General features: G+C 41.8%; 1 protein-coding gene and 1 long non-coding RNA gene across 9 annotated transcripts in view; one reads left to right on the forward strand and one right to left on the reverse strand.

The window, feature by feature from the left end:
• NMNAT3 (nicotinamide nucleotide adenylyltransferase 3) overlaps positions 1-8,498 on the reverse strand; it is a 37,683-nt gene extending 29,185 nt beyond the window's left edge. For 2 of the 5 annotated variants that reach the window (XM_079975938.1, XM_079975937.1), the window contains exon 1: positions 7,930-8,244. The gene's annotated coding sequence lies outside the window, so the exon portion shown is untranslated. Of the gene's footprint in view, positions 1-7,929; positions 8,258-8,400 lie in introns of those variants that run through there. The other 3 variants (XM_079975940.1, XM_079975941.1, XM_079975939.1) reach the window with 3 other exon arrangements.
• The window catches only part of LOC307216086, a 90,950-nt gene continuing 71,851 nt past the window's right edge, over positions 8,391-27,489 (forward strand). For 2 of the 4 annotated variants that reach the window (XR_013838898.1, XR_013838899.1), the window contains exons 1-3: positions 8,535-8,657; positions 14,787-14,880; positions 18,409-18,496. This is a non-coding gene — a long non-coding RNA (uncharacterized lncRNA). The other 2 variants (XR_013838900.1, XR_013838897.1) reach the window with 2 other exon arrangements.

Consider the following 27,489-nt stretch of genomic DNA (forward strand, 5'->3'; position numbering starts at 1 on the left):
CAGGCTGAGCATGAATGTCTGCATTGAGGAAGCCTATGCAGAGACTTCTGGGAGTAGCCCAGAGAGTCAACAGCTGCTAATGTAGGGGCTTCCATTGCGCTTGAGCCAGAAGCTGCAGTTAGTGGGACCCAGTCAGCATAGAACGCCTTTGCTCAGAGATCTCCACTGGTTGCAAATTTGCTGCTGGGCCAAGTTCAAGGTGTTCCTATTAGTACATAAAGCCTTTAAAAGTTTGAGACATGTTTACCTATGGGATTGCCTACCCCGTATATTCCCAGTTGACTGTTTCCATCTGCAGAACTGGCCCTGTTGCAGGTGCCACATTGATACTTGCTCCACAGTTGTAAGAAATCATTCTTTCAATGTGGAATAACCTATGTGATGTGAATGGAAGGCCTGGCAAAGGAACCAGTGAGATAACAGTAGGAGACAAAGCAGCCACAGCATCAATATTTCAGATTTATGTGTCCAATATCTGACTTTCAAGTAGGCAGTCCTGATTTAAGTGGAAATCATTAGCATCTATTTTTTTTTTTTTTACCCTTACTCAAATAAAAGATATTGTGAAACAATCTTCCAGGTCTCTGTACCTTCTGGAATCAGAGAACTGTAGAGTTGAAGGGATCCTGAGGGTCATCTAGTCCAGCCCCCTGCCATGCAGGAATCTTAATGAAATCCTATGTACATGACTGGTGCCTTCCAATCTCTGCTGAAAAATTTCCAAGGAAGGAAAATCCACCATCTCTCATGGGAGTCTGTTGAACAGCTCTTACTGTTAGAAAGTTCTTCCTAATATTTAAAAGGAAGTTGCTTTCTTTAAAAAGAAAAAAAAAATGACCTGATGGGTTGCTGCTTCTATTCTAAAGCCTTTTTTTAGAACAATCTGCAGGAGGCTGTACACAGCTATATAGCTACCCCTCCAGCTCAGAAAGGGGCAGTGAAGGCTTCTACCAGGCAATTGGAACTCCCAGTTCTCAGCAGGCGCAGGGGCAAACTATTGTGACTACCCTGTTCAACTCTAGCTCAGAGCCAGAGAAGATTTTAAAAATGGCTCTCTGTTTGCACCCAACAAGCACAGAGCTAAAAAGCAGGCTTCCGTCTACATTTGTGGCTGGGGAAGGGGCAAGAGTCATTCTTCCCACTCTGGTTTAAGGGTTCATCTTGCTCACCAGAGCTTCGCTGACGTCTCACCATGGCAAGAGGGACAAGTAAGAATTTGCAGGCCCAGTCAGGAATCATTTCAAAGCTCATGACCTGAACTACTTAATTTTCAAATAGCTGTTGTACTTTCAAATGCTGAAAGCAGTTTCTTGCCACACTGCTTACAAACTGTTTTTGGTTTATTTGTAGTGCAGTTATCATACAAAGAGGATACAGAGATCTGCCCGTAAGCATTAACTTGAAACCCAGGGTTTGAACTTCTCTTACAAAGGCTTCTAGTAAAAATGGGGTATTTGGAATTCCAGATACAAACCAACCCTCAGGAAATCTATTTTAAGAACAGAGATTATTTTATTTCAAAATCAAGATGCACAAGTACAGCATCAGAAAGGAGGAAGGCACACAGCTGTAAGGTTTACTGCTTCAAAGCAATGATTTGGAAATACTTAATTCTCTTTGATCGTTGCAGTGCATCAATAATGTGTCTGCAATGACAATGAAAATGAAAGAAATGTCTCTTGCTAAAAATAGCCGACTCTGCTCACTAAGTACATAAACTTATGTACCCACATGGCTCTAGAAATCCTACAAAGGAATGCCACAAGCACAGCATGCCTTATACCGGGGGGGGGGGGGTGAGCCTGTGCCCCTCTCAATGTAGCTGTACTAGAAGTCAACAACCCTTGATCACTACCCATCAGTCTGGGTTGATAAGAGCTGGAGTCAAAGAACATCTAGAGGGCCACATGCCAGCCAGCTGTACCTTACATACATCTCCCATTTGCAAGTTCTTGCACGCTGAAGTCTTTTATCTGGACCAAAGCCCACACTCCACCCTGAATCTGAAGGCCAAACAAGATGTGACAAGGCAGCTATGTATCTCAGTGTCTGCCCTGTTCATACATAAAGCAGAGCTGGGTAAGGACCTATTCTTCACATGAAAAGGACCGTATGAGGGAGGAAAGCCAAACTCATCACCCTGCTCTCTTAAACTATTGCACTTTTAAGCTGAGATCACTTCTGGTGGAACACGCAGGTAAGGTGGAGGAGTGAGTTTTGCTCCCCCACAGGCATTTTACGGCAAAGAAAATTCTTCAACTTTATTATGCAAACAGAGCAGATGCGTGGATGGCTGCTCTGCCTTATCTAGTTTGACCCTGAGCACAGCTGCATTTTCAAGGACATTTATTAACACAACAAAGTGAACTGTTAAAACTGGAGACTGTGAAATGTGCAACCATAGATTAAAACATGGTACAGTATATACAAAGTCCAGTTTGATATATAGCACAGGAACAGTTGAAATTAAAAGGGGGGGGGGCTTTTTATGCTAGTACTATGCCTATGAAGTCTGTCGGATTTAAATATGACTGACTAGATTGTATAAAGTTTAAATATTCCTTACAATTCCAGATTATTTACCATTTAAGCAACGCAAGTATGAGTAGACCAGCACACACCCAACACACCACCTTCATATAAGGTCTGTTTAAGTCAGAATTCCCAATATATCCAAACCAGAGAACATTGGTTTTACTAACTGGGTACTCAGTCAGTTCTTAAGCCACAGTTTCCTCCTAGTTTACATCCTTGTTCATAAAGCAACATGGCCTGTACAGAAAGAACAGGAAGCAGCCCTGGAGTGAAGCCAGCACTCAAGGTGAGGAGACTAGGTAAAGATATGTACACACAAGTCTGACACCCATTCTCAGTTTGCTAAACTAGGGACAGGGAGATCATTCGGACAACTAAAAAAAACCAAAACTGAGCCAGCCTAACTACACATGCAATCAAGTTCCATGGCTGTGGAGACACCATAGAGAAGATCCTGTTCTGTGAGCCCACTAACTTGCCTTTCAAGGCGAGAACCTAAAAAGCAGGGCTTCTGAAGTGAATCTTAAGGCACAGGTAAGTTGATATGGGTGCAGGGAATGCTAAAATAATCTGGTTTAAAAATATTCAGTGCTTCAAAGGTCATCACAAGCGTTTTAAATTTGGGGCCAGTGGTACAACATACGTTGCTTCAACTGCCTGGCTCCAACAAACAACCTGAAGGCTGAATTTTGTACCAGATGAAGTTCCAAAACCATGGACAGCATTGCAGTACTCCAGCTTGAACATTACATGGGTAACTGAAGGAAGGTCCATTCTCTTCACACAGGTGAACCAGCTGAATCTGGTTAAGAAGGAGCCCTGGACCACCACCATCAGCTTCAACCTCGCCAACTCACATCATGCCCAACAGCATTCCTGAACTGCGAACTTCCAAACACAAAATCATCAGCAGCATAATTACTACCCTAAAAAATAATGGCACTGAACTAGTGATCGAGTCAAACTTCAAATTAGGAGTCATTCAGGAATATGAATTGCCACAGTTCACAATGCCTCACTCCACTATGAGGCAAGCCTTCATCCTTCCACATTTGGTCACAGGCTTCTGCTTCTTAGCACTGGGGCTCACCCACCACCAAAATAGCAAGGAAGCAATCCTTAAAAGGTTTGGAAGAAAATGTCTGTTTATTAACAAACACACTCCAGCTTAATGCACGTAGAACACTTCTTCATCAGAGGCAGCTGGAACACATTCAGAAACTACCATTCAAACACTGTAGAATTTTACACTTTAAAAATATATATAATGCATTAAGTGTATGCCATTTAAAAAGTTGTTGTTGTTAAAGAATGCCCATGATATCTTGGTTTACATGTACACATTGAACAATATTCTTCAAGGACTCTTACAATTCAATCCTATACATATTTACTCAGAGGTCCCATTGAGATTAGTGGGGCTTCCACGCAAGTAATTGAGAAAGCATTGCAGCATAACAACAGACTATTCTATGAATGTTCACAATTATAGGATGAATGAAACAACTAATGCGCCATAACAGTTAATAACTATTATATAGTTAACTCATTTTTTCTGTTATAAATAAATTGTAGTGTTCACTTCTACTTTTTATGTATTTCAGTTATTTGCCTTTCATGACTTCCCAAAGTGGCTTACATTAAAAAGAAACATTAAAGCATATAATTCAAATTACAATAAAAACAGTCAATTTAAATAACCCTAACAGAATAACATTCAGTGAACATTACCAAAATCCCCAGCTGCAGCCTATACAAAAAAGCATTTCAGTTAAAGAGAAGAAACCTTTTTAATTCCTTGCAAGGTTACTATAAGAAAGCAAACAAGCAAAACACACCTAGCCTTAAAGGTCACTTTCTCATCTTGAATGAGGAGTTCCTTAGGATAGCAACCAATATAGCTGCCTACTTGTGGAAATCAAGGAGTGTTGTCCATTGTCAACATAAAACTAGGGGTTTAGGATATCATCAGCCAATATGTTACATATTTTCACATTCTACTATTATGACCTGGATGGTGCTCCTAGTTCATGGTGTTTTCAACACTTCAATGAGTCCAAATTTCACAGGTCAGTGAAGTGTCCCCTGGCCAAACACATGGACAAACATCCCAGAAGCTATTTCCAATTAGTTTGCAAAAAGGTGTGTTTGTGTGGGAATCAAATGTTGTAAGAAAATGTACATAAGTTCTTCCTGCATCATTTCTATTCCTACAAGGTATCAATAATAAATGATGTTACCTCAGAAGGTTCTGCTGAAAACAGTCAGTAATTGGAGACATTTATGATTAATTACGAGAGTCTACAACATAGTGATGAGCTTGCATTTTAATTTTTGAGCTTCCTGAGTGGGCTGTAAAAATTAGTAAAATGAAGGGCAAGAAACACAGAGATACAGTGGGCTGAAAGGAAACAATGTGATGGGGAGGGGAGGGACAGAAAGCCTTTATTCTCTACATAATAATAACAATAAACCACAGGGATTCTTATATCAATAGACCATTCGACACTGCAGACTTCTTCACAGATCCTTTGCTAGAGACTATCTTTTACAAGCACATTGTAGCACCTGTTGCGAGCCCTCAGAATTTTCCATTTGCAAGAACTGTCTAGCTTAAAGGGATAACAATATGTAGATGGTGAGGGAAACCTTTTCATACCCAGCAATACTGATTTCATAATATATTATGACTTGGTTGGAGAGCTTTTTTTTATTTAATCAGTTTATTTAATAAAATTTGTCAATTTCCCGTAGAATCAAAAAATCAGGGAGTAACCATTATGCTCAAATACTCAGCATGTAGAGCTGAACTGCAGACCCCATTACGTGGTATAATTAATCAGGAGTTTCCTGATGTGCCCATTTTGTTCTCTGAAACAAGCTCCTTAACATTTCCAAAAGCAAAGAACATACCACCTGCTATTTTACTTCGTTTGAAGTAGATATGTATCAGATTACATTGAAAATAACAGAAAAAGTAAATGACCACATACAAAAGTTTCCCCAAAATAATTAGGTTTTGAATTTGACACTGAGATTTCCAAAACTTCTCAGGGGGAGGGGGGAATACAGAACCTCATTTTTAGAAGTGTTTGCACACATTTTACATTGGCAACTTTTTGATTAGAATTCTATACCATAGTTGCAAATTGCTTGTTTCCTACTAGCAATTATTTGTAATTTGTTCCTCATGAAGAGCATAAATTAGCTAGGTCTGAACTGTGAACTGCCAATATTAAATAAACACCTGCAGAGGAAGGAAATGACTGTATGTGACGTGTTAATAAATACAGTCTACTTTGTATATATGTAGTATATATGTAGTATATATTACTACCACACAATGTAATGAAAAAAAGACTACTGCAACAGGGGAGACAAAATTTCATTTTTCCTTAATATGTATTTCATAATAAGAAGACACTACTCAGGAGTGAACAATACATTATATGCATATGTTTTTTTTGTGTGTGCTTTAAATGAAAAGGAACCAGGAGTTAATAGTACTTAACCTCTTCCTTACTCATTTTCTCCTCTAAATTATATCTCCCCACTACTGCCACCATGGCTCTTTTCCACCCGGCAGAATTCTAGGTGTGAACTGAAATCTGATGGAAGCAAAATAAGCTGGGTTTTTTTACATGGGGGGAGCTAGCTGTGAAGGAAAAGATTAAGCAGCATTCAATTTTTCTTTCTTTCTTCTTTTTCTCTTTCTCTCTCTCACACACTATTTTCTAGCGCAAGCGATGATATACCTCCAGAAAGTATCCCATTTCCAATGCTGCTCTGACCAAAGAAAAATGATGACTGGGAAGGCCTGTCTTGAAAACTGCATATGTTCACAGAACCAGAATGACTTACTTCACTTAAATTAATTGGAATTATAATCCATTTCTATGGGCCATCATTCCCGCTAAAATCTGCCCCATGTAACATACCACATTAACTATATTCACGAGCCTGTATAAAAAAGTGTTGCAGACTAAAGATCGTTTTCAAGCGTCTTGTGAAAAACACAATATATTTTAAAGACATACAGAAAAATAAAAAAATACAACCAGCCAAGAGTTTCATCCATAGAGTACAGTATTAATCATGCCATACTGAATGAATTCAAACAGTTTACAAATGATACACAGCAGAATAATTTTAATACCTTTGGGGTTAAAAATGATAGTGATTTAACAGCATACACCATACTACCGTTGTAGCACAAGAATAATAATAGTCTCTCCAGATGTAATTTTCATTGCAAAGGCTATAAATACTCAAATTGTTGGTATTTAGACCCAGGATTGTTCTTACCACCAACATTCACCTCAATAATTTTAAGAGCATTCATCTACTGAACCAACATCACTTTCCCTCCTTAAAATGTACCAGTCCAACTGACTTCAGAATTGAGAATTAAGCTATGAGCCGTTGAAGAACATATGGGCGTATGTTAAATCTCCCATTCAAGCACTAACTTCACAAAATGCATAAAGAATTCTGGTCATTATTTGAGGAAAGGAATCTGCAATGCAACCTCTGGATTAAAAGTAACACACCAACAATTAATTACGATCTCCCAGAATCAGATACTAAAATACTTCGTCTTAATAGCTTACAAGAAAATAATAAAAATACTTCACATACTGTATCAACCTAGCAGCACAATCCTGTGCTTGTTTACCATTGGGATTACATCGGATTAAGCATGGCCAAGAGTACACTGTAAAAGGTCTATCAATGACAAGTGTGCACTGACTGGGCCCGATTGTATGTTCAGTGATGTGTGGGCTTGTTTGCAATCCAATAAGTGAGCAGAAGCTCTTAAACCAGATGGGTCCGGACACCATAAGCATATATACAGTGTTATACAGTATTTCGCTTCTCTGTGTATCACTTGACATTGAACTGCACTTCCCATTTTGAGCTCACCACTTGGGTGAGATCCTTTCCCAGCTACTCACAGTCTGTTCTCACTATACTGAACTGTCATCACAGAACTTGACTGCCGCCTCAGGTGATTTATGGAGACTTTAAAAAAGACTGCTCCCAAGAGAGATTCTGGGGGTATCCTGCCTCCCTCTTGCGAAAAATGCGCATTCATCCCAACTGCTTGCTGCTCTTTAACCAGTTACTGACCCACGAGGCACTCTCATTTTATCCCATGCCTGCCTGCTGCTATGTTCATTCAGAAGCCTTTGATGTGGGTCATATATATATATATATATATATATATATATACACACACACATGGTCTGAAGTAGCACACAAGCATGGAAGTCCACAAGGTGCTTCTAACACTTAAATGACTAATAAAGCTGAACCTGGGGTTCATGCAGAATCGCCTATTTTTGCACCAGCTGAGCAACTTGGCCCCCTACCCACCCAATGACAAAGTTTCACCTTTGCAGTTCTGCATAGGAAACCTTTCTGTTTTCACGGGCCAATAGCAGCAGCAGCAGCTGCAGCAAGCCAGTTACTGTACTTCTTGGCTGTTCCTGGCCAGCTGGCAAAGGGGGAAGGGAATCCTACAATAAAATTAGTGGCTGTATTCTGCACATGCTCATGAGCACGTTCCCCGCCCCCACCTTAAGTTTCGTATACGGAGGACAGAATGAGACCTTCTTGCTGCTACAATCGCTGCCGGCAGCCTGGCACGAGACAGGAGCAACCAGAAAGGGCTGCGCGCGCCGCCTCAATAACGAGCCTGGGGGGGCGGGGAAACACACGAGACCGCGCATGCGCACAGTCCTTTTCGGGAGCTCGCCCCTCCCCCGCGACGAACTGACCCCCTCCTCTCTCTCCTTCCGCTTGTTCGCATTCCCTGGTTGACGCCCCTCCCCCCCGCCACCTTCCCGCCAACTCTTCGCTTACCAGCGGAAATCGGCCAGCTTGACTTTCTTTCGGCTTCCTCTGCTTGATTGACAGGCTCGGCCCCTTTCCAGGGGCGGGACTTTCACCCCGGGAGAGCCAACTGCGGCGAAGGGCGGGTGGGCGTTGCGGATTGGTTGAGGCGGGCGGGAGAGCGGGACTTGTTAGATGGCAGCCGGTCGCTTTTGCCTTGTGCTTTCCTCTCTGGCCATTTGGGAGGGCGTGTGGAAAGCCCGTCCTTGCACCGCATCCAGTCTTGGGTGTTGCTGTTGTTTAGTCGTGCCCGACTCTTCATGACCCCCTGGACCAGAGCACGCCAGGCACTCCTGTCTTCCACTGCCTCCCGCAGTTTAGTCAGACTCATGTTCGTAGCTTCGAGAACACTGTCCAACCATCTCGTCCTCTGTCGTCCCCTTCTCCTTCTCAATCTGTACAGTGGTACCTCAGGTTAAGTACTTAATTCGTTCTGGAGCTCCGTTCTAAACCTGAAACTGTTCTTAATCTGAAGCACCACTTTAGCTACCGCGCTGGAGCAGAACGATTTCTGTTCTCATCCTGAAGCAAAGTTCTTAACCCGAGGTACTATTCCTAGGTTAGCGGAGTCAGTAACCTGAGGCGTATGTAACCCGAGGTACCACTGTACTTGAAAGATTAGGACGGGTCAGCAACCTTTTTCAGCCAGGGGCCAGTCCACCGTCCCTCAGACCATGTGGCGGGCCAGACCATATTTTGAAGAAAAAACAATGAACAAATTCCTATGCCCCACAAATAACCCACAGATGCATTTTTAATAAAAACACACATTCTACTCATGTAAAAACACCAGGCAGGCTCTACAAATAACCCAGAGATGCATTTTAAATAAAAGGACACATCCTACTCATGTTTTTACTCATGTAAAAACACGCTGATTCCCAGACCATCCACAGGCCAGATTGAGAAGACAATTAGGTTGCCTTAGGCCTTAGGTTGCCTACCTCTGGTTTAGGATAATGGTGGGACTAAGCCTTGGCCTGCTCAGGCTCTCAGCCCCACACCTATCCCCCCCCCCCCCAGATTTGTCTTATATGCTTGTACTGTGCTCCACAGACAGGTGAAGGCATATCCTCTCTAACTAGGCCTTTGGCTGACTGACTTCTGATGCCCTTTAAAATGTGTTACTGGTTGGTTTTTTGTTATTTTTATTATGCATGTGGCTTTTTTATATTGTAATATAATGTTGTAAATCAACCTGAGATCTATGGGTGTAGGGCAGAGGTAAGCTAAAGGAACTCTGGATGGTTAAGTCCAGTCAAAGGCAACCATGGGGTTGTGGCGCTCATCTCGCTTTCAGGCTGAGGGAGCCAGTGTTTGTCCACAGACAGCTTTCTGATTCTGCAGCCAGCATGACTAAACCACTTCTGGCACAACGGAACACCATGACAGAAACCAGAGGACACAAAAACACTGTTTACCTTCCCGCCACAGCGGTACCTATTTATCTTGCACTGGCGTGCTTTCGAACTGCTAGGTTGGCAGGAGATGGAACAGAGCAACGGGGGAGCTTACTCCGCTGCGGGGATTTGAACCGCCGACCTTCTGATCAGCAAGCCCAAGAGGCTCAGTGGTTTAGACCACAGCGCCACATGTGTCCCTTTTTGTAGAGCTGAATACTGATTTACCGTAATACATAATAGTAAATAAATAAATAACAATGGACAACACCTGCAAATTAGTACCCGCATACAGCAAGTCCCACAACAAACACTAAGTGTCGCCCCTCAAGCAAATGTGTCAATCCAGAAAACATGATACGGTAGTTTTCTTGGCATGAAATAGAAATGCTGCAACATAAAGTCAAAATTGCAGTCCATTCCTCAGTGCACTGAGAGATGACGATAAGTGGCTAGTGAGGAAGATAGAAGAAGGTTGCTTGGCAGATGCTTTATCTCCCTTACTTTCTCTTCTATCAGTTGCAATTCTTATAATACTGAAATGAAGTTCCGCTTTTGCTTTCTGCTTTTGATGGGTATAGAAGGACAAGTGGGAGGCAATGCTTTTGTAATCCATGACTGTTCAAATCAATTGAAGTTAGTCTGGCTATTTAGTTCAGTGGGGTATGTGCCTTTGTTCATGATCATATGCTTTCTCTCTACTGAACAGTAAGAGACAGAACATCAATTTTATTTTCATTAATCTACAATTATAGAGCTCAAGGGGGTGTTCTAATGTCATCTTGGGGGAAAATAATAGCTTCCCAGTTGGCACCTAAACAAAACTTCCTTATTTGTATATGGTCCATTTCCATTTAGATGACCTTTCATTGTAGGGCTGCTTTTGATTTTTGCAGTTGAACTGGTTGTTTTTTCAGAATACCTTATTATAGTTCCTACCACATTTCTGTCACAAATTAATCACTGGCAGTAATTCAGAGCTTGGGAGAACATACAAACAGAAAAAATTCAAAAGGGAAATGGAGATTTCTTAAACAATAACCCCACAAATCAGTAACAACACTAACAAAACTCTGATCAGGTTTATGTTGTCTCTTTTGTAATGAGTTTTAAAGTTATTGTTCTAAAACTGACTCAGAAAGGGCTGAACTCCTCAATGCCTTCTTTGCCTCAGTCTTCTCCGATAAAGAAAACAATGCCCGACCTGAACAATTTGGAGCAAATGATTCAGCAGAGGAAACACAGCCCAGAATAACTAAGGAGATAGTACAAGAATACTTGGCTAGTTTAGATGTATTCAAGTCTCCAGGGCCAGATGAACTGCATCCAAGAGTATTAAAAGAACTGGCAGATGTGATCTCAGAACCACTGGCAGTCATCTTTGAGAATTCCTGGAGAACAGGCGAAGTCCCGGCAGACTGGAGGAGGGCAAATGTTGTCCCTATTTTCAAAAAGGGGAAAAGAGAGGACCCAAATAATTACCGCCCAGTCAGCCTGACATCAATACCAGGGAAGATTCTGGAGCAGATCATTAAGCAAACAGTTTGTGAGCACCTAGAAAGGAATACTGTGATCACCAATAGTCAGCATGGATTTCTGAAAAATAAGTCGTGTCAGACTAACCTGATCTCGTTTTTTGACAGAATTACAAGCCTGGTAGATGAAGGGAATGCAGTGGATGTAGCCTACCTTGATTTCAGCAAGGCATTTGACAAGATGCCCCATGATATTCTTGTAAAGAAGCTGGTAAAATGCGGTCTTGACTATGCTACCACTCAGTGGATTTGTAACTGGCTGACTGACCGAACCCAAAGGGTGCTCATCAATGGTTCCTCTTCATCCTGGAGAAGAGTGACTAGTGGGGTGCCACAGGGTTCTGTCTTGGGCCCGGTCTTATTCAACATCTTTATCAACGACTTGGATGATGGACTCAAGGGCATCCTGATCAAATTTGCAGATGACACCAAACTGGGAGGGGTGGCTAACACCCCAGAGGACAGGATCACACTTCAAAACGACCTTGACAGATTAGAGAACTGGGCCAAAACAAACAAGATGAATTTTAATAGGGAGAAATGTAAAGTATTGCACTTGGGCAAAAAAAATGAGAGGCACAAATACAAGATGGGTGACACCTGGCTTGAGAGCAGTACATGTGAAAAGGATCTAGGAGTCTTGGTTGACCACAAACTTGACATGAGCCAACACTGTGACGCGGCAGCTAAAAAAGCCAATGCAATTCTGGGCTGCATCAATAGGAGTATTGCATCTAATCAAGGGAAGTAATAGTGCCACTGTATTCTGCTCTGGTCAGACCTCACCTGGAGTACTGTGTCCAGTTCTGGGCACCACAGTTCAAGAAGGACACTGACAAACTGGAACGTGTCCAGAGGAGGGCAACCAAAATGGTCAAAGGCCTGGAAACGATGCCTTATGAAGAACGGCTAAGGGAGCTGGGCATGTTTAGCCTGGAGAAGAGGAGGTTAAGGGGTGATATGATAGCCATGTTCAAATATATAAAAGGATGTCACATAGAGGAGGGAGAAAGGTTGTTTTCTTCTGCTGCAGAGAAGCGGACACGGAGCAATGGATCCAAACTACAAGAAAGAAGATTCCACCTAAACATTAGGAAGAACTTCCTGACAGTAAGAGCTGTTCAACAGTGGAATTTGCTGCCAAGGAGTGTGGTGGAGTCTCCTTCTTTGGAGGTCTTTAAGCAGAGGCTTGACAACCATATGTCAGGAGTGTTCTGATGGTGTTTCCTGCTTGGCAGGGGGTTGGACTCGATGGCCCTTGTGGTCTCTTCCAACTCTATGATTCTATGATTCTATGATTCTAACTCCAGCACTCAAAGCCCAATGAAAGCAGATATGAAATAGTAAGTTGTATATAGGAACAAGTGCTGCTTATGAAGCTTTTGGCTGGGAAATGTTTGGCACACAGAACTTATGAGAAAATTGCAATCAGATGAGGTTAGATTAATTTTAACTGAGCGTCTAAATAAGTTATACTTTGTGTCAGAATATAGACTTTGTTTATCAATACTTACAATGATTGTTATGTAGTGAAGTTTCACCCTGGGCCTGCAGGGGGATACTGTATATAGTTTTCACTCAGGTCTGTAGATAGTTTTCACTCAGGTCCACGTCAGTTATTTTAGGCGGGAACTCTGGGCTGTTGTTGCTACAATGTTGACAGCCGGCTGCCTATAAAAGCAGGCCGGCTGAGCTGTTTGCAGTCAGTTCTATTCCAGCTTACAAAATAAAGAGCTACTTGGAGAAATCGCTGTGTCGTCTGCTATGTCAACCCACAACTTAACAATGATTAGGTTACATTACTTGGGGAGAGGAGAAAGAACTGTGTCAGTTGGGTGATGTGTCTGTCTGTCTGTCTGTCTTTGTTTTCCTGTAAACATTGGGGGCATTCACATCTGGGATCCTACTTGAGATGCCCACCCAGAGCGAGCCCTGGTAATATTGTTGACACATCTACAATTACTCAGCATTCATAGTTCATATTAAAATATTCCTGTCATGCAAAACAAAAGAACATATCCCAAAGCAAGGTTTTCAGGCCCCAAAAGATAAATAAGGGAAACAGGGTTAAAAGAAGAGGGTAGAGTAGCAGATACAGCATCTACAAGCACAAAGATGTAGTCTCTCCATAATTCTCAGGCACAAGCTCTAAGAAAACAAACACATAACCAAAAACAATTGGGAATCTATCGGTGATATTCAGCTACATCATGCTGTGTCCTAAATGACTTAAGACCACAAATTTCAATGGGTCTACTCTAATGTTAGCTATCACCCCAAAAGTATACCCACACAATGGGGAAATCTTACTTAGGCCTCTGCAAGATCTGGAATTTTAAGGAATATTTTTCCTTAAGAAACTGAAATACACTGCAATTGGGTACAGAGATTTTTGAGGCGTTGTCACAAATATTTTTCTAGGCGTTGTTGGAAATTGCATGTAATTCCTCTGGATTCAAAAGAACAAAGAAAGCTGTTTTCTAATGTAGGCATACCTGAAAACTAGCCAGGTTGCAGGGTCTTTAAATGACACACTATGCTGTTCACCCTTTAAAAGAAAAGAAAAGCAAAAGCTGGCATAAGCTGTCTTCTTTTGAAGAAAAAAAGCTACAGGGCTCTATCTGGAATGTTTCTGATCTGAGTTGGGGCCCCACACCAGTTTTCTGCAGGCACCTTTGTCCTGATTTCCTTCTTTGAAGAGAGAGAAAAGTGGTCTCTCTCTTGTGAAATGGAATAGAGAAATGGATAATAGAAGCCGATTAGATAGACATTAAAGAGATTTTCAGCATCATTAAGTCCACAAAGGAAAATACAGTGGGGTTAGAGAATAAAATTATCATTATTATTTACAAGTTTATCACAGATGTATAAGCTGCTTACATGCAATAAGGCTGAGTATCAAAGTAGACATTTGTGTTCTGGAGGCACCTCACAATTGGCCTCAGAAATGTAGACTGTAAGATGAAATCCCCCTGATAACTGCAAAGAAAAGTGTTGGGATCTCTGTAACGACAGGATGTTTCTGCAGTGGCAACCTTGCTCTGCTGTACAATACATGGACTTGCTGGTGCAAAGTATCAGACTTGCATGGGTGGGTAAGCATATCAGCACTGCTGGAGAAACAAAGGAGAGTGAGTCATGTGAGATGGCATAGGGATTGGGTGGGGAGCAGGAGATACCAGCCCAGTGTTCATGATTCTCTCCCTTGGCCCACATTTTGGACAGAGACACCATAAAGTACAACACTCAGGCTACATTGCAGATACTGTGGCAGAAAGCCATTCACTGTTGTAGGTGCAAGATCTCCAGAACACCACCAATCCCCTGTAGGGCCCCTGCTTGGTTCAGTTACTGCAAAGGGTACTCAATCATGACATATCTTCTCTAGCCCATATGGTCTCTGTTGTGTTTCTTTCCGTAGGCTATGGCTCTAAGGACTAGGAGCTGCAGGATGTATGCTACCTTCTGCCATCCTCCGTGCAGCCCTGGCTGGGGTGTTGCAGGCACCAGTGATGGTAAGTTCTTTAGCTTACTACTTTAGGTATTTTACTCTCTTTCCAATGAGCTTTTTTACACCCCATCCCAATCTCCAAGTGGTGTAAGATTCCAGGGGTTCCAGGCACTTGCTCAGGGTTCAGTTTCCCTAGAACAGCGGAGACTGTGGTATCTTTATGATATATGATTTATTTACACATATATACAACCTGAGCCTACATTGGAGGGGCTCACAGCATTAACATCCCAAGAAGGTCTTGCGTCTCCTGTAGTCACAGCCTTGGATTCCAACAGAAATCAGGCATGGTTCTGTCTCCCAACTGCCCAGCTTACCTTGCTTCTACCTTCTACCTTCTAGCTCACATGCTCTCAACTCTCATCTCTGGCCTTTGCCTTTCTACTAGTGACTTGAGGGAGCAGGGCCATTTGATGTCTAGCACACAGCTACTTCCTTCACCAGGAAGCTTGCCTGGCTATTCTAGGAATTGAATCCATGCTGGATCCAGGAATGAGAAGGGGGCTCAGGCATATAGCTCAATCCCCTGCCCACAACAAGCTGTTATCTGAGGAAAGTATCTACTTCCACCACTGTTTCCAGGGAGCCCTTTACAATCTTTATGGCACCAGGCAAAGACCTTCCTTTAAAAACTATAGCAGTTTTGTAAATTTTAACGTATTCTGTCAGGTTTCTCTGGACTATTATTTAGCTGCTTGTTATGATGGGGGTTTTGCGCTGGCAGATGAGTTTACGCCTGTGGAGGGGATTTTGTTGATGCTTGCTGTTATATTTTAATTATGGTGTTTTATTGGCTGTGCTACTATATTTGTATACTGTGTCTTTGTTTTAAACTTGATAAGTCACCTGGATGCGTTTTTCAGAAATATAAGTATGAGGCTGATCAGTTGATTAAATATGCACATGAAAAAGACAATCATTTTGAGGGGGGGGGGTTCTTTTTTGATGATTCACACACATGATGCAGAAAGCACACCCTTCAAGGCACTTCCATTCGTGAGAGGCAAAAATGGGAAATGCCTCCCAAGAAGACATCTGCCTCCCATAGTTTTTGTACGTTTTCCATTTAATCGGCAGCCTTGGTTTTTTGTTTTTGTTTTTAAGCAAACAAGGGTTTTGCAATAAATTACTCTGACCAGTTCATTGATTGAATGCTGCATTGAGCCTTACAACATTAGACCCTAGAATAAAAATAGGTTGCAAAAATTCACCAATAATCTTAAAGTAGTTTAAGGCCGTAGCAAAATTAATAATGTAACTTGAACTTTTATTCTTTATAATTCTTTATTTTTATTTACAACATCTGTATCATGTCTCTCCAAAACTCAAGGCAGCTTACAAAATAAATTAAAACAACAAAACCACATTCCAGAAAAATGCAAATCATTGCCACCTCTACACGCACTCAGAACATCAGGAACTATATACTTCATACCAACAATAGAAGACCTTGGGTTGTGTACTGCAGTTTGCACAACCAACCTCTTCACCCCTGCAGTCACCTGTACCCTCCCCCCACAAAAAAAAAAAAAACACTCTGGAGACTGAGGGGAGAGATTGCTTAATATTGGGTAAAGAAATTTTATGTGCAAGGTTCCTCTGTCCTATTTTGGGCCGTCTCCCCGACACCACACCAAAGTTCAGTGTGACACAGCCCACAAACTGTCCAGGAGGAAACCCTTCAACCTTCTGGAGAGGCTTTTCAGGATGGAGGAGGGAAAAGAATGGCTTTTACAAGTCAGTGTGCCAAAGCATTTTGGAATTGGTGTATTTTACAACTTCCCCAGACAGTTATGGCCCTCATTGCAGAGTTGATTCCATAGCTGTGGACAGGAGACATTACAATAAAGGCCCTGCCCTTCAGTGCAAATACTGTCACATTGTACCGCATTGGTATATAGCATGGGACCCAACCTTCAGAACACAGACAGTGGTGAAACGCATGGTGAAAAGTGATTTTTAAGGTAACAGATTAACTCACTGACCTATTGATGGATAACAAACATCACATATACACAAAAGACTGTAGGGAGGTGATGCTGTTAAAAAAAATCACAATTGAATCATCTGCATATGATTGTGGTGATTTCTTTCATATGCAATCACAGCATAATTAAAATTAATTAACTGTCCTGTTGTGTACTGCTGTTGTGTTTATTGGACAAGTATTAGAGGGTATCTAAAGAAAAGTGTATCTGCAAAGTGTTTGCAAAAATGCCCTTTACATATTACATGGTTTGTGGCTCAGAGTACACAGATACCTGTGCTTCAGCAGAGAATAAGAGTACAAATGGGAAGCAAAAGCCTGCCAATTACACAGTATCTCTGGAGGATGCCTGAGATTAGCAAGCTTGCCAGAAGCTTGGCATTTACTGTGATCCTTCTAATTCAAAGTTCCCTTGAACTTCAGTTAGAGTTATGAATACAGAAATGCTGCAGAATTTAGCTATGAATTTCTAAGATCTGCCAACAAATCAGCAGAGCTAGTCAACACAGCCTTTTGTTCTTCTGGCACTGGTCCTTACCAATGCATATGAAGAAATGCATTGGGAAGACAGGAAAAATATATGGTACAATTCCTTTGGCAGAAAGATATCTGGGGATATCATAATTGGTTTCTTTACAAATATGCGGGATGAATGGGAGACAAAGAGGCAATCACACAGGCAGCTGGCAATTACCCCATCTGAACATAATTTCTATACACCTCCAAATCAAAATTGGCTATCTCCCATGGAGATTCAAACAGATGGTTTAGGATGTATTTGCACACACTTTTCCAGGTAAAACTTGTTTGAGCCCTCAGCTGGCAAGCGCAAGTGACACACTTTCCAGCTGATTGGAAAGGCAGTGGGCATTCAATGCTGTGTAGTCACACAGCAACCATTAGACCAGGGCTTGGCAGACAGCAGATTGATATATACAGTGGTACCTCGGGTTACATACACTTCAGGTCACATACGCTTCAGGTTACAGACTCCGCTAACCCAGAAATAGTACCTTGGGTTAAGAACTTTGCATCAGGATGAGAACAGAAATCGTCCTCCGGCGGTGCAGCGGCAGTGGGAGGCCCCATTAGCTAAAGTGCTGCTTCAGGTTAAGAACAGTTTCAAGTTAAGAACAGACCTCTGGAACAAATTAAGTTCTTAACCCGAGGTACCACTGTATCTAGAAATCTGAGGTGGATCAGCAAGAGTTTTGACTCCCAATTGTTTAACAATAGTAACAGCAACATGACTCCATCTCTCCTCCCCCCCCCCAACACACTCTCTCTCACACACATACACGATTCCTGTAATCTTACATTGGCTCTTACATTGGCTATTGAAAGCTTACTATGAAGGTCATATAGGAATAGGTTACATTTACGTTCTCAAACCATTAATCCCCCTTTCTCTGAACACTTTGGCTGAGTAAACACCACTTAAGAATATTTCAGAGGAAAACATGAAGGGAGCATTAACAAGAAATGTGTCACTGAAAAAAAACACTTCATATTCTCAGGCTTTTAAATCTTTCTTAAAATTAACAGGTCTTGTGCATTCCTCCCCCCCCCCGGAAGAAATTCAGGTTTAGCATTTGTTGGATCCCAGGTGAAAGTCATTTTATGTTCCAGAGCAGTAAGTAGCTGTTGAAACAACTTGCTTGCCCTTGTCATTTTACACTTTACACATAATAAGGGTCCACAGAAAGGAATCTGTTTTGAAAATGCCTGAGGCTTGCATTTCCTTGTGGCCAACCTTCCAAGGGCCATATGCCAATGGTGGGTGGAGCAATAGATGTGAGTCTTACCTTTGTTCAGTAGGCTGCAGCCCAGCCTCACAAAAGCCAGAGGTTTCTGCATGTACATAGGCCTGAGGTTTCCCACCCCTTTATAGATTGTAATGGGTTTATCATTTTGAAGAAGAGATGAGGGCAGATTGAGCTCTGCATGAAAAAAAAATAGAGGAATCAAATTTGTAAAGCAAATTTAAGATGGCACTATCCCATCCAAACTGATGTGGATCATACTTGAGCTAAGCAGTGCTGCCATCTGTAGGTACAGGAGGAGACTGTCAACACCTGCAGATGTGATGCAGAGAGAAGAGTTTTTCCACAACTGTCTACAGAGTTTTGTGAGAGCACAATATGTCTCTTAGTGCTGACTGAATGGTGTTTAGTGTTTGCATCTGGAATGGACTGTCTGGTAAAGCTGCCAGAATTTTACTAGCTAGATTACTACCTTGCTATCCTAGTCACTGACTGTCAACATGGCCTCTTCTACAGACCACTGCCATTGTATTATGAGAGTGCTACAATAAAGAGCAGCAACTAGGGTTGCTGTTGCTGTACATCCATCCTGCTGCCCAGCTGCTTCTGTTACCAAGCTGGTGCTGGAAGAATCTGAAATGATAACTCCAGTGATTTCAACATCCATGCTTAGGCTGCCTCTAGTGTTCCAGTTTGGAACTTCATAGCCTCCATGATGATCATGTGGCTGCCCCAAGTTGTCATGGGGCAGTCCAGGTAGAGGAAGGGGTGGTGTGGAGATAGGGTGGTGGCAAATGTCACTCCATTGTCATGCTTGCACCATTCCTGGTGAAGTTTGGGCTCATGGCTCTTGTCCTTCCCCTTTGCTGTGGTGGTGGTGGAGGACTGTTCCCAGAGACTAATGGAATCCAATGGATTCCTGAATTCATGTGGATAGAGTAGGAGACCCTGTTGAAGCTATGATATAATGAGACATGAGACTCTTGACATGGTTGGTGAGCACCCTCTCCAGCACTACGAAGTCTATTCTGCATCAGAGACCTACAGCTGATGAAATACGCTAGACAACAGCTTGAGAGCCCAAGAGGTGAAAGGCATATTGCAAAGTTGACTGAACATGAGTTAAAGCACATAATCATGCCTACTGCATGGTGGTGAGGGTAGTGAAGAAGGCCAACTTCTGTCATATTGAAAGCAGGGAGGAATTCTATGATTCTATGATTCTATAATTGACTTCCATGTTCACACTGTACAGATTTCTAGGTTTCTGGGCAAAGGCTTGTGCCAAAATTGATAAAAGTTCTGGCTTAGTGCTGCTGCCAGATATCAGCAGATGGGTTGCACTTGGATCCCATGTGTCTTCCAAGTATCTCAAGAGAACATTTTATCATGGCAGCAGCATTGAAAGTTACTCTGGAAAATGGTAACTGGCCCAGGTCCATCATCAGTGATGGGGCCGGATAGTAACCCTCTCCCTGAATGCCACAGGCAGGATTATGCTCACTGTGATCTTTCCATTACATTAGCCTAATTTCTTCCTTTGTCTTCAGCTGTAAAATACCATAAAGCAGTTCTAAAATATAAATTCCAGTGGATGTATAAATCTGGTCTCTCTGTTTAAGAAATAAAACCTATCAGGTAAACCAAAGTTATTTGTGTGATTAAGCTGGGTTTTCCCCATTTGGCTATAAAATGTTTTACCCTCTAAGACAGTTTGATGGATGAGGTGATAAAGCATACCCAGAGTAACCTTGAAATATAGTTTTACATCATTTAATACACAGAATTCTACACAAAGTGGCAATTGGCTGAACAAATCATCAAATCTCCCATCCATCTTTATTGTTTTGTATTTAGGCCTAGATCCCGGCTCACATGCCAGATGGCAGCTGCAGCAGAGTTTCAAGTGTTAGCTGCAGTTGATGAGGTGATAACTGTCTCTTGAGGACAACGGCCAGATTGCATATTCCTTTCAGTTAGAGACTATTGCTTTTCACTAAGGCTACAATCCTAGTACACACTTTCTTTGGGAGTAAGCACCACTGGAACCTTACTTCTGAGTAGGTACATATAGGATTGCACTGTACATACCTAGTCTGACAGTAGCAGCTAACTTGTGTTCAGCCTAATCATTTCTGTAGAGCTCACCAGTGAAATGAGCCCACAAAAGGAGGCAGCCTGTAAACAAAGAGCTGCATAAAAGCCAGGTGAAAGTTACCTTCCTTTTCATTACTGCCAAAGATGCAGTCCAAGTGCATCCTGGATACCTTTTGCGGTGGTGCTATGGCATAGTTTGAAAGCACATGATATAGCAGTATTGAACCTAAGCAGTTTGACTCTGATCAGGGCCTGGATGGGAGATACCTTGGGAACTCTCTAAATGGTTTTTTTTAAGTGTGTGTGTGTGAGAGAGAGAGAGAGTGAGTGAGTGAGTGAGTGAGAGAGAGATTATAAATGAAATAAAGAAACAACCATCACATAGGATGCTGTGGAGCAACTGTCAGATTGTACACAAGTGCACATGGTCCAAGAGCTGTGCCTCAGGATCCTCTGTAACAGCAATGGATTGTGGGATGTAGCTCTCATCTCTGCTATGCAATCTCTTTGGTAGGTGAAATGTCCTGATTGGACTTCCTTTGCTCCAATACATATTATCCCTGCAGATCAGACAGCATCTGTGATAATCTTAAATTGGTTTTCTTTCCATTTTTGTCCAGAAGTACTGTCAGTGCTGGGGATACCTGTGAAATAACCTCCTGGCACTGACTGGATGGCTTCTGCCAGAAGTCAAAAATTATATATGTTTACTTGGGGGGGGGGGGGAAGCCATGCTGCCCATTGCCTTTAATATGTCCCTTCTCCAGTCTTCAGTGAATGGTTAGAGGTAGGGAGCAGGATAAAGGTCCTTCTTTTCCTTCAACTCTGCAAGCAACCTCTGGATTCTTCCTGCTCCAGCAGCCAGGCAGCTGCAGATTTGCTTTGGGTTTTGTTTGCTTTTCAGATTTCCCCATGAATGGTGTAATCCAAATTAACACAACAAAATCGTGGGATGGGTTCTGATTGAGGGCAGCATCATGTGGACACTGCTCAGAAATCTTAGATTCAAACTCATGGTAAAGCCCAGTTTGGACAAGCCCACAATGTCACAATCCATGAGATATACTGTACCTACAGTGAAGGAGTGTTTGTTTCGTGTTAACAGGCAGATACAGGTGAGCTAGTGCAGCATAGTTTATAGCAGCAGCAGCAAAATAACTTCCAATTTATATTTGTTGTTCATAGAATAATGTTTCAGTACTTTTGTCCCTCACAGGATGTACATAGCTATTTCCAAAAGATGTCTTATTTAAAGTAAATTCTCTTGTTTTTCTTCTGTTTCTCCTAGATTTCTAGGTGCAAAAGAGAATTATTTGCAAACAGATGAAAAACACCTGGCTCTGTTAAAAATAAATACCATTTACAAAACACAAGCTACATAATTAAGGTCTTAACATGCATTCTCTATGTCATGCGGGCATAACAGGATCAGAGTCAAACTGATAATACAACCTGCCCTGGTGTGAAAGTACAGCAGATCCGAAGCTGTGATGCTAGGGGGGGAAAATGAAGTTCCTTGTTAAATAAATATTAGGTGCTGTTAATCAATAGGCATGAATAGTGTTTGTTAAAGAGTGAGAACAGCATGTGGAAAGAAACCTGATAATGAGAATGTGCAAGGGCACAAGAGCAATGAAAGCTTTTTTATTACCTAATTGCTGCCAAAGCAACATTTTTGGATGTTCATATAGCTGGGGAACAAAGGTTTTTAGGGCCGTCTTTAGCATATGTGCCACCAGGGTGCAAAGACCCACCCCAGGGGGGGGGAGGTCAAAAGTTGTTGAGCTTTTAAGGAAAGGAGCAGCTTTTTTTAGGGGCGCAGCTCAAAGTTGTTGAGCTTTTAAGGAAAGGAGCAGCAAAAACCGCTAACATGGGTTTTTGCATCGCTAAACATGGGTTTTTGTTAGCATCGCTAACAAGATGCTTTAAAGTTTTGATCCTAGTAGGGACAGTGGGTTCTTTGGGTTCTGTGTCAGAAAAAAAACAATGATATGGAACAGCACTAGGAGGAATTGGGACCACACACAAACACACACACTTGTTCTAGTCATCCAAAGACCCTGTGCATAAACAGTGCACTAAAGCCCTTAAACATGTGCAGGTTGGGACAGAGCCAGCAGGTAGGACCTCAGTTCTTCCATTCATGGGTTCACTGGTACAAAGATGAATGAAGGTACAGAACTAAAGAACGAAGAAGTATTAGGCAATCTAGTTCAACTCCATGCTTGATGCAAGATATCTAGAGTTAGATGATGTACCAACAGTTGATGGTTCAGTCTCTGCTTGAGGATGTCCAGTGTAGAGCTTCCCACCATTGTTCTAGGTAACTAGAAAACAGAGAATAATATGCATGTAGAAAGAGACACACTATGTAGGGTGCAAAGGGATGAGAAAAATCCTGAAGCATAGCTGCTTTGGAGAGAGTTGGGGCTCTCTGGGTTGAAGCAGGAACTGTTCAAAGCAGGGGCCTCCAAAACTATTTAGTCCTTTGGAGAGCAGGATGTTTAAAAACACTGTGGATAGTGTGTCTGCAAAAATGGAAATCTTTGTTCTAAGCTTGCCATATAAGAGAAACAACAGGCTGTGGAGAGGGAGGTGGAGAGCTTTTTGAATGACTGATAGGTCTAACTTCTAACCAATGGGAATCACTTTACCAGGAGGGCTCTCCTATCACAGTGGTTTGGGGAAGGGATTTCAATGCAGTATCACATTGTTGTCTGTTCTGTGCACTTAGCTAGTAATGCTTGCTTAGAAAATGCTGGAAATTCAAGTCCTTCTGCCTCTGTCTCATGCCCACACACCCATTCCTATCAAATCAGCTTTGCACTTAGTTTCTGCTACTTCTATTGAGCAGAACATAAGCCTGAAGCTTCTTCACACACCCCAATTCATTATAACTATAGCTTTTGCCTCCATCCTTCTGATATTTTGCATGTTACTTTCCCAGGGACACCTCTACCACATGTCTAGGAATTTTTTTAGAATAACATTGTTGCCTTGAGTTCAACCACAGGGAGCGAAGCAAATCCCTTTTAGTTCTCCCCCAAATCAACTGCCTACCAAGTGCCTACCATAAGACCCTCTGAGCTGTAGCTTCTCCTGTCTTTTTTTCAAAAGAGGGAGAAGTCAGAAAAAAGAAATTCCCATCCCTTTTCTGAACAGAGAGAGTAAAAAGAAGAAGCAAGAAATGGATTCTCTTCCTCTGTCATTGCAGAATTCACAGTGATGATAAATACAAAGATTTTAGGATTCTACTATAACTATGAAAAGCAGGATTAGTAATAGAAGAAATTGTCAGTTGCATATTCTTAATCTGTGGAGTTCACAACCACAAAAGATAATTAAGCAAGCAAAATACTGTGCATGAACTGTTGAAAAAGGGCTGAATGCGTTTATGTTCTTTTATTGCAACATTTATGGCCTTGCAAGTGATGATAAAGGTAATCAAATCTCATGCTTCAGAGCATATATTCAAGAGTCATTTTCTTCCCCCAAATGCAAAATTTGGCATTCAACAATGAGCTGGAGTCTATGTTGAGTAATTGCTTCCCTCAGAATAATCAGTTACTGGCCACAGGTGAATGCAATATGATGCAGTGCCCGATCTCTTTTAATAACCTTGAAATCAGGATTCTAGTTCTTACAAAAGGTGGATTAACAATGAAATATTTTGTTCAAGCACCACAATCTTTGAGATGCACACTGCAGATACAACTCCTCCACTATCTTAACTAAAGCATCTTAGCTTCATTTGGGGGAAACAATAAAAGTGAAGGAGTTTTGTCCGACACTTCACATCTGCTGCTGCTTAAGGTGGTAGTTTGTCTTATATGTGACATCCGCTCTAGTGAAACATGAATTTACATAAGTAGGTTCAGTATACAAAGGTTACCCATATATAAGGTACCAAGTAAATAATTTTGATAAAGGTCTAGGTGGCATAGAATATTGGTTTAAAGTTTGGGAAGATTAATGTGCATGAGCTGCTCACTAGAGCTATGCTTTATCTTATGCTATCACCTAGCTGTATGACAGGATGCAATTTACTTTCTTCGGTAGCAATCAATAGGAATCATTCACTCCAATGAGAAAGGGTAAAGGGGCTGAAGTTGGAGATACCTGGGAGCACTAGCTGCCCCAGCTCACAAAACTGAATGTTTCTCATTGAATTTCAGGATAGAAAATAATCAGGTGAGTCTAGCCCTGGTGATCCCACCATTGGTAGAGGGAATATGACTGCTGTTCTCAGCCTTCATAGCTTTCTTGACTGAAGCTCTGTAAATGGACCCCCAAAAGTTGAGAACAATTTAGCAGCATGTGAGTAGGAGTTGTAGCACAGGAAGCTGGGTAGTTTGGCATCCCGTAAGCCAACAGAAGTGGTTATACTAGAGTAGTGATGGTGGTGAAAGGCAAGTGTGCTTTATTGCTGCAGACCCATTGCAGGCATCTTCTCATATTTTATTGTGCAGGAGATCCGAGGACACTCTGCACCTGTGCCAGAGTAAAGCCTGATTATAATTCAGGGGATACCTCACTGATGGAAGAGGATTGGAGACCCCCAGCGCCACTAGGAGCCAGTGTTAGAAACTGAGATATGAAAGCTAGGAGCTAAATGGCACCTTATATCTAAGTTATAGGCGCAACAATGGGATGCCTAGGCACACTTTTTAAATAACAAGAATACAAAGCTGAAAATGAATGAACTGCAGCTAAAATCTTATGTCCATTTTTCACATGGTCTAGTTCTCATCTGAAGACTGCAAAAAACAAAGCCATGCTTCCCCTGCCCACCTCCCTAATATTCTTAAGAGGATATATTCTCTGGTCTTCAGAGAGTGGCTGGAAGTGGGGAGGCAGAAAAAGGTCCTTCTTTCCTTCCACTGTACAGTTTTAATCTGAAATCTTAGGCACAGTACTGTGCCCAGAGCTCAGAAAAAGCTTGCGCTAATGAAATTCCCTGTCGCAAAATGTGCCTAGAACAATGGGAGTTTCAAATGCTCTTAGGAACCCAGAGAGCCCCCTGTCACAGTCATGCAACCCAAATTGCCCAGCTCCTCCAGCACAGCACATATAGAGCCCTGCTTCAGCCTCAGACCATTTCCCCTTTACCCCCAGATATAGAAACAATGTTGGGCCTGACAAGAAGTCCAGAGCCACCAGAGGGGGGCTTGCTTGGCAGCCAGGGGGCTGCACTATCAGTGGTCTAGGGAAAAGCTAGAGAAGAACCATTTCCCTGAATGTGCTAAAGTACTTACAATCCCACTTCAGAATTTCACACTCAGTGAGGGAAGGTTGGAAGTATGGGTGACACCATTCCTGCTCCACAGGATGCACGAATAGGGTTCAAGTGCCTTTTAGAACTGACATTGATTGGGCAGGGGGTGCTGCCCACTCCTCCTTCTGGATATTAAAGAAATTGGCCAGCCCTGATACAATGGTGGTTCCATTTGGGGTGACCCTGAACTCAGTTTTGCTCAATCATATGGTGCTTTGGGGGCCTCCACCAGTACCTAATGGTACATAAAGAGTATTTCAAAGAATTCCTGTTAATACATGGACTGCTGTGGTTTGGGAGATGGGAGAACAGAGGCAATTAACATACTGCATCACTTTAAGCAAAACGGTATATACTTGTAAATGGCCACCTTATGTGCTGATTCGGCAGCATCTCAAAATTGTGATCTATAAGCTTGGGACATCTGATATATAGATGTCAATAGGGAAACTGCAGGGAGATTTGTAAACATGCCTAGCATTGTATTGCAGAATTTGCTTCTGCTTCCAGCTGACAATAGTACGGCATATACATAGCTTTGTGACAGCACATCAGTAGGCATTCAGTTGCTGCTCAGGGGCTCATAATGCACTGACTTACTATCTGAAGGGCCAAAGCCTAGACTGATTAAAAATGTGCATTAATATATCATTGTTTTACATGTACTAGTTTTAAGATCTTGTTTTCCAAGCCACACAATGGGGCTCACTGCATTTTTTACAAAGTTGGATTAAATACAGCACACAGCCTTGAGGCGCTTTAGAAGATCATGTCTGTAATTCATTGCGTGAACATGCTGATGCACAGACAAAGGTGAATTAGCTCCAGATAAAAATGCTTCAATGCTCTATTGAATAGTCAATTATTAAACACATAATAGGACCTGTGGTTAGCAGGGCATAGTGAAGATGTGCACAGTCTGCAAAATTTATTTCTGAAAAGGAATAGTATTTGGCAATATTTAAAAGGCAGACAATGAAAATCATATTTGCACAGACATTTTTGAAATTGTTCATTGAAGCTACTTTTTACTATTACCTTGGATATCACTTTGTGTTTCTTGCACGGTTGCTATAAAATGTATTTTATTGCAGCCTAAGAAGAAATAATGGAATGCACTTTTATCTGAGACACACATATTCTTACATTAATAAATTTTACCTGAAAAACAACTTGCATCGCTTCTTAGAACTTGTTGGGTAAAACTGAATAAGTAGTAATTATATGTCAAGCAGTGGGAAAAGGTTACAGAATTCTACTGAGTGATGAATTATTATGTACTAACTAATGGGTGAAGGTTTGTGGATAATTTCTTTAGTAACGTAAAATAGTTTCATCTTTTACTTTGTACGAAAAAGTTCCCTGTTCCATAAAAAAGAAAACAAGAAAGCAGCATTAGACATCATCGCTTCTGTTTGGGGAGCTATAGGCAGGATGCAAGTAAACAGTTCTGCTTGTGAAAGAAGCTTTGGCTGCACAATGGAACTTCCC

The sequence above is a fragment of the Podarcis cretensis genome (genome assembly GCF_951804945.1).
Source record: "Podarcis cretensis genome assembly, chromosome: 5".
NCBI lineage: Eukaryota > Metazoa > Chordata > Lepidosauria > Squamata > Lacertidae > Podarcis > Podarcis cretensis.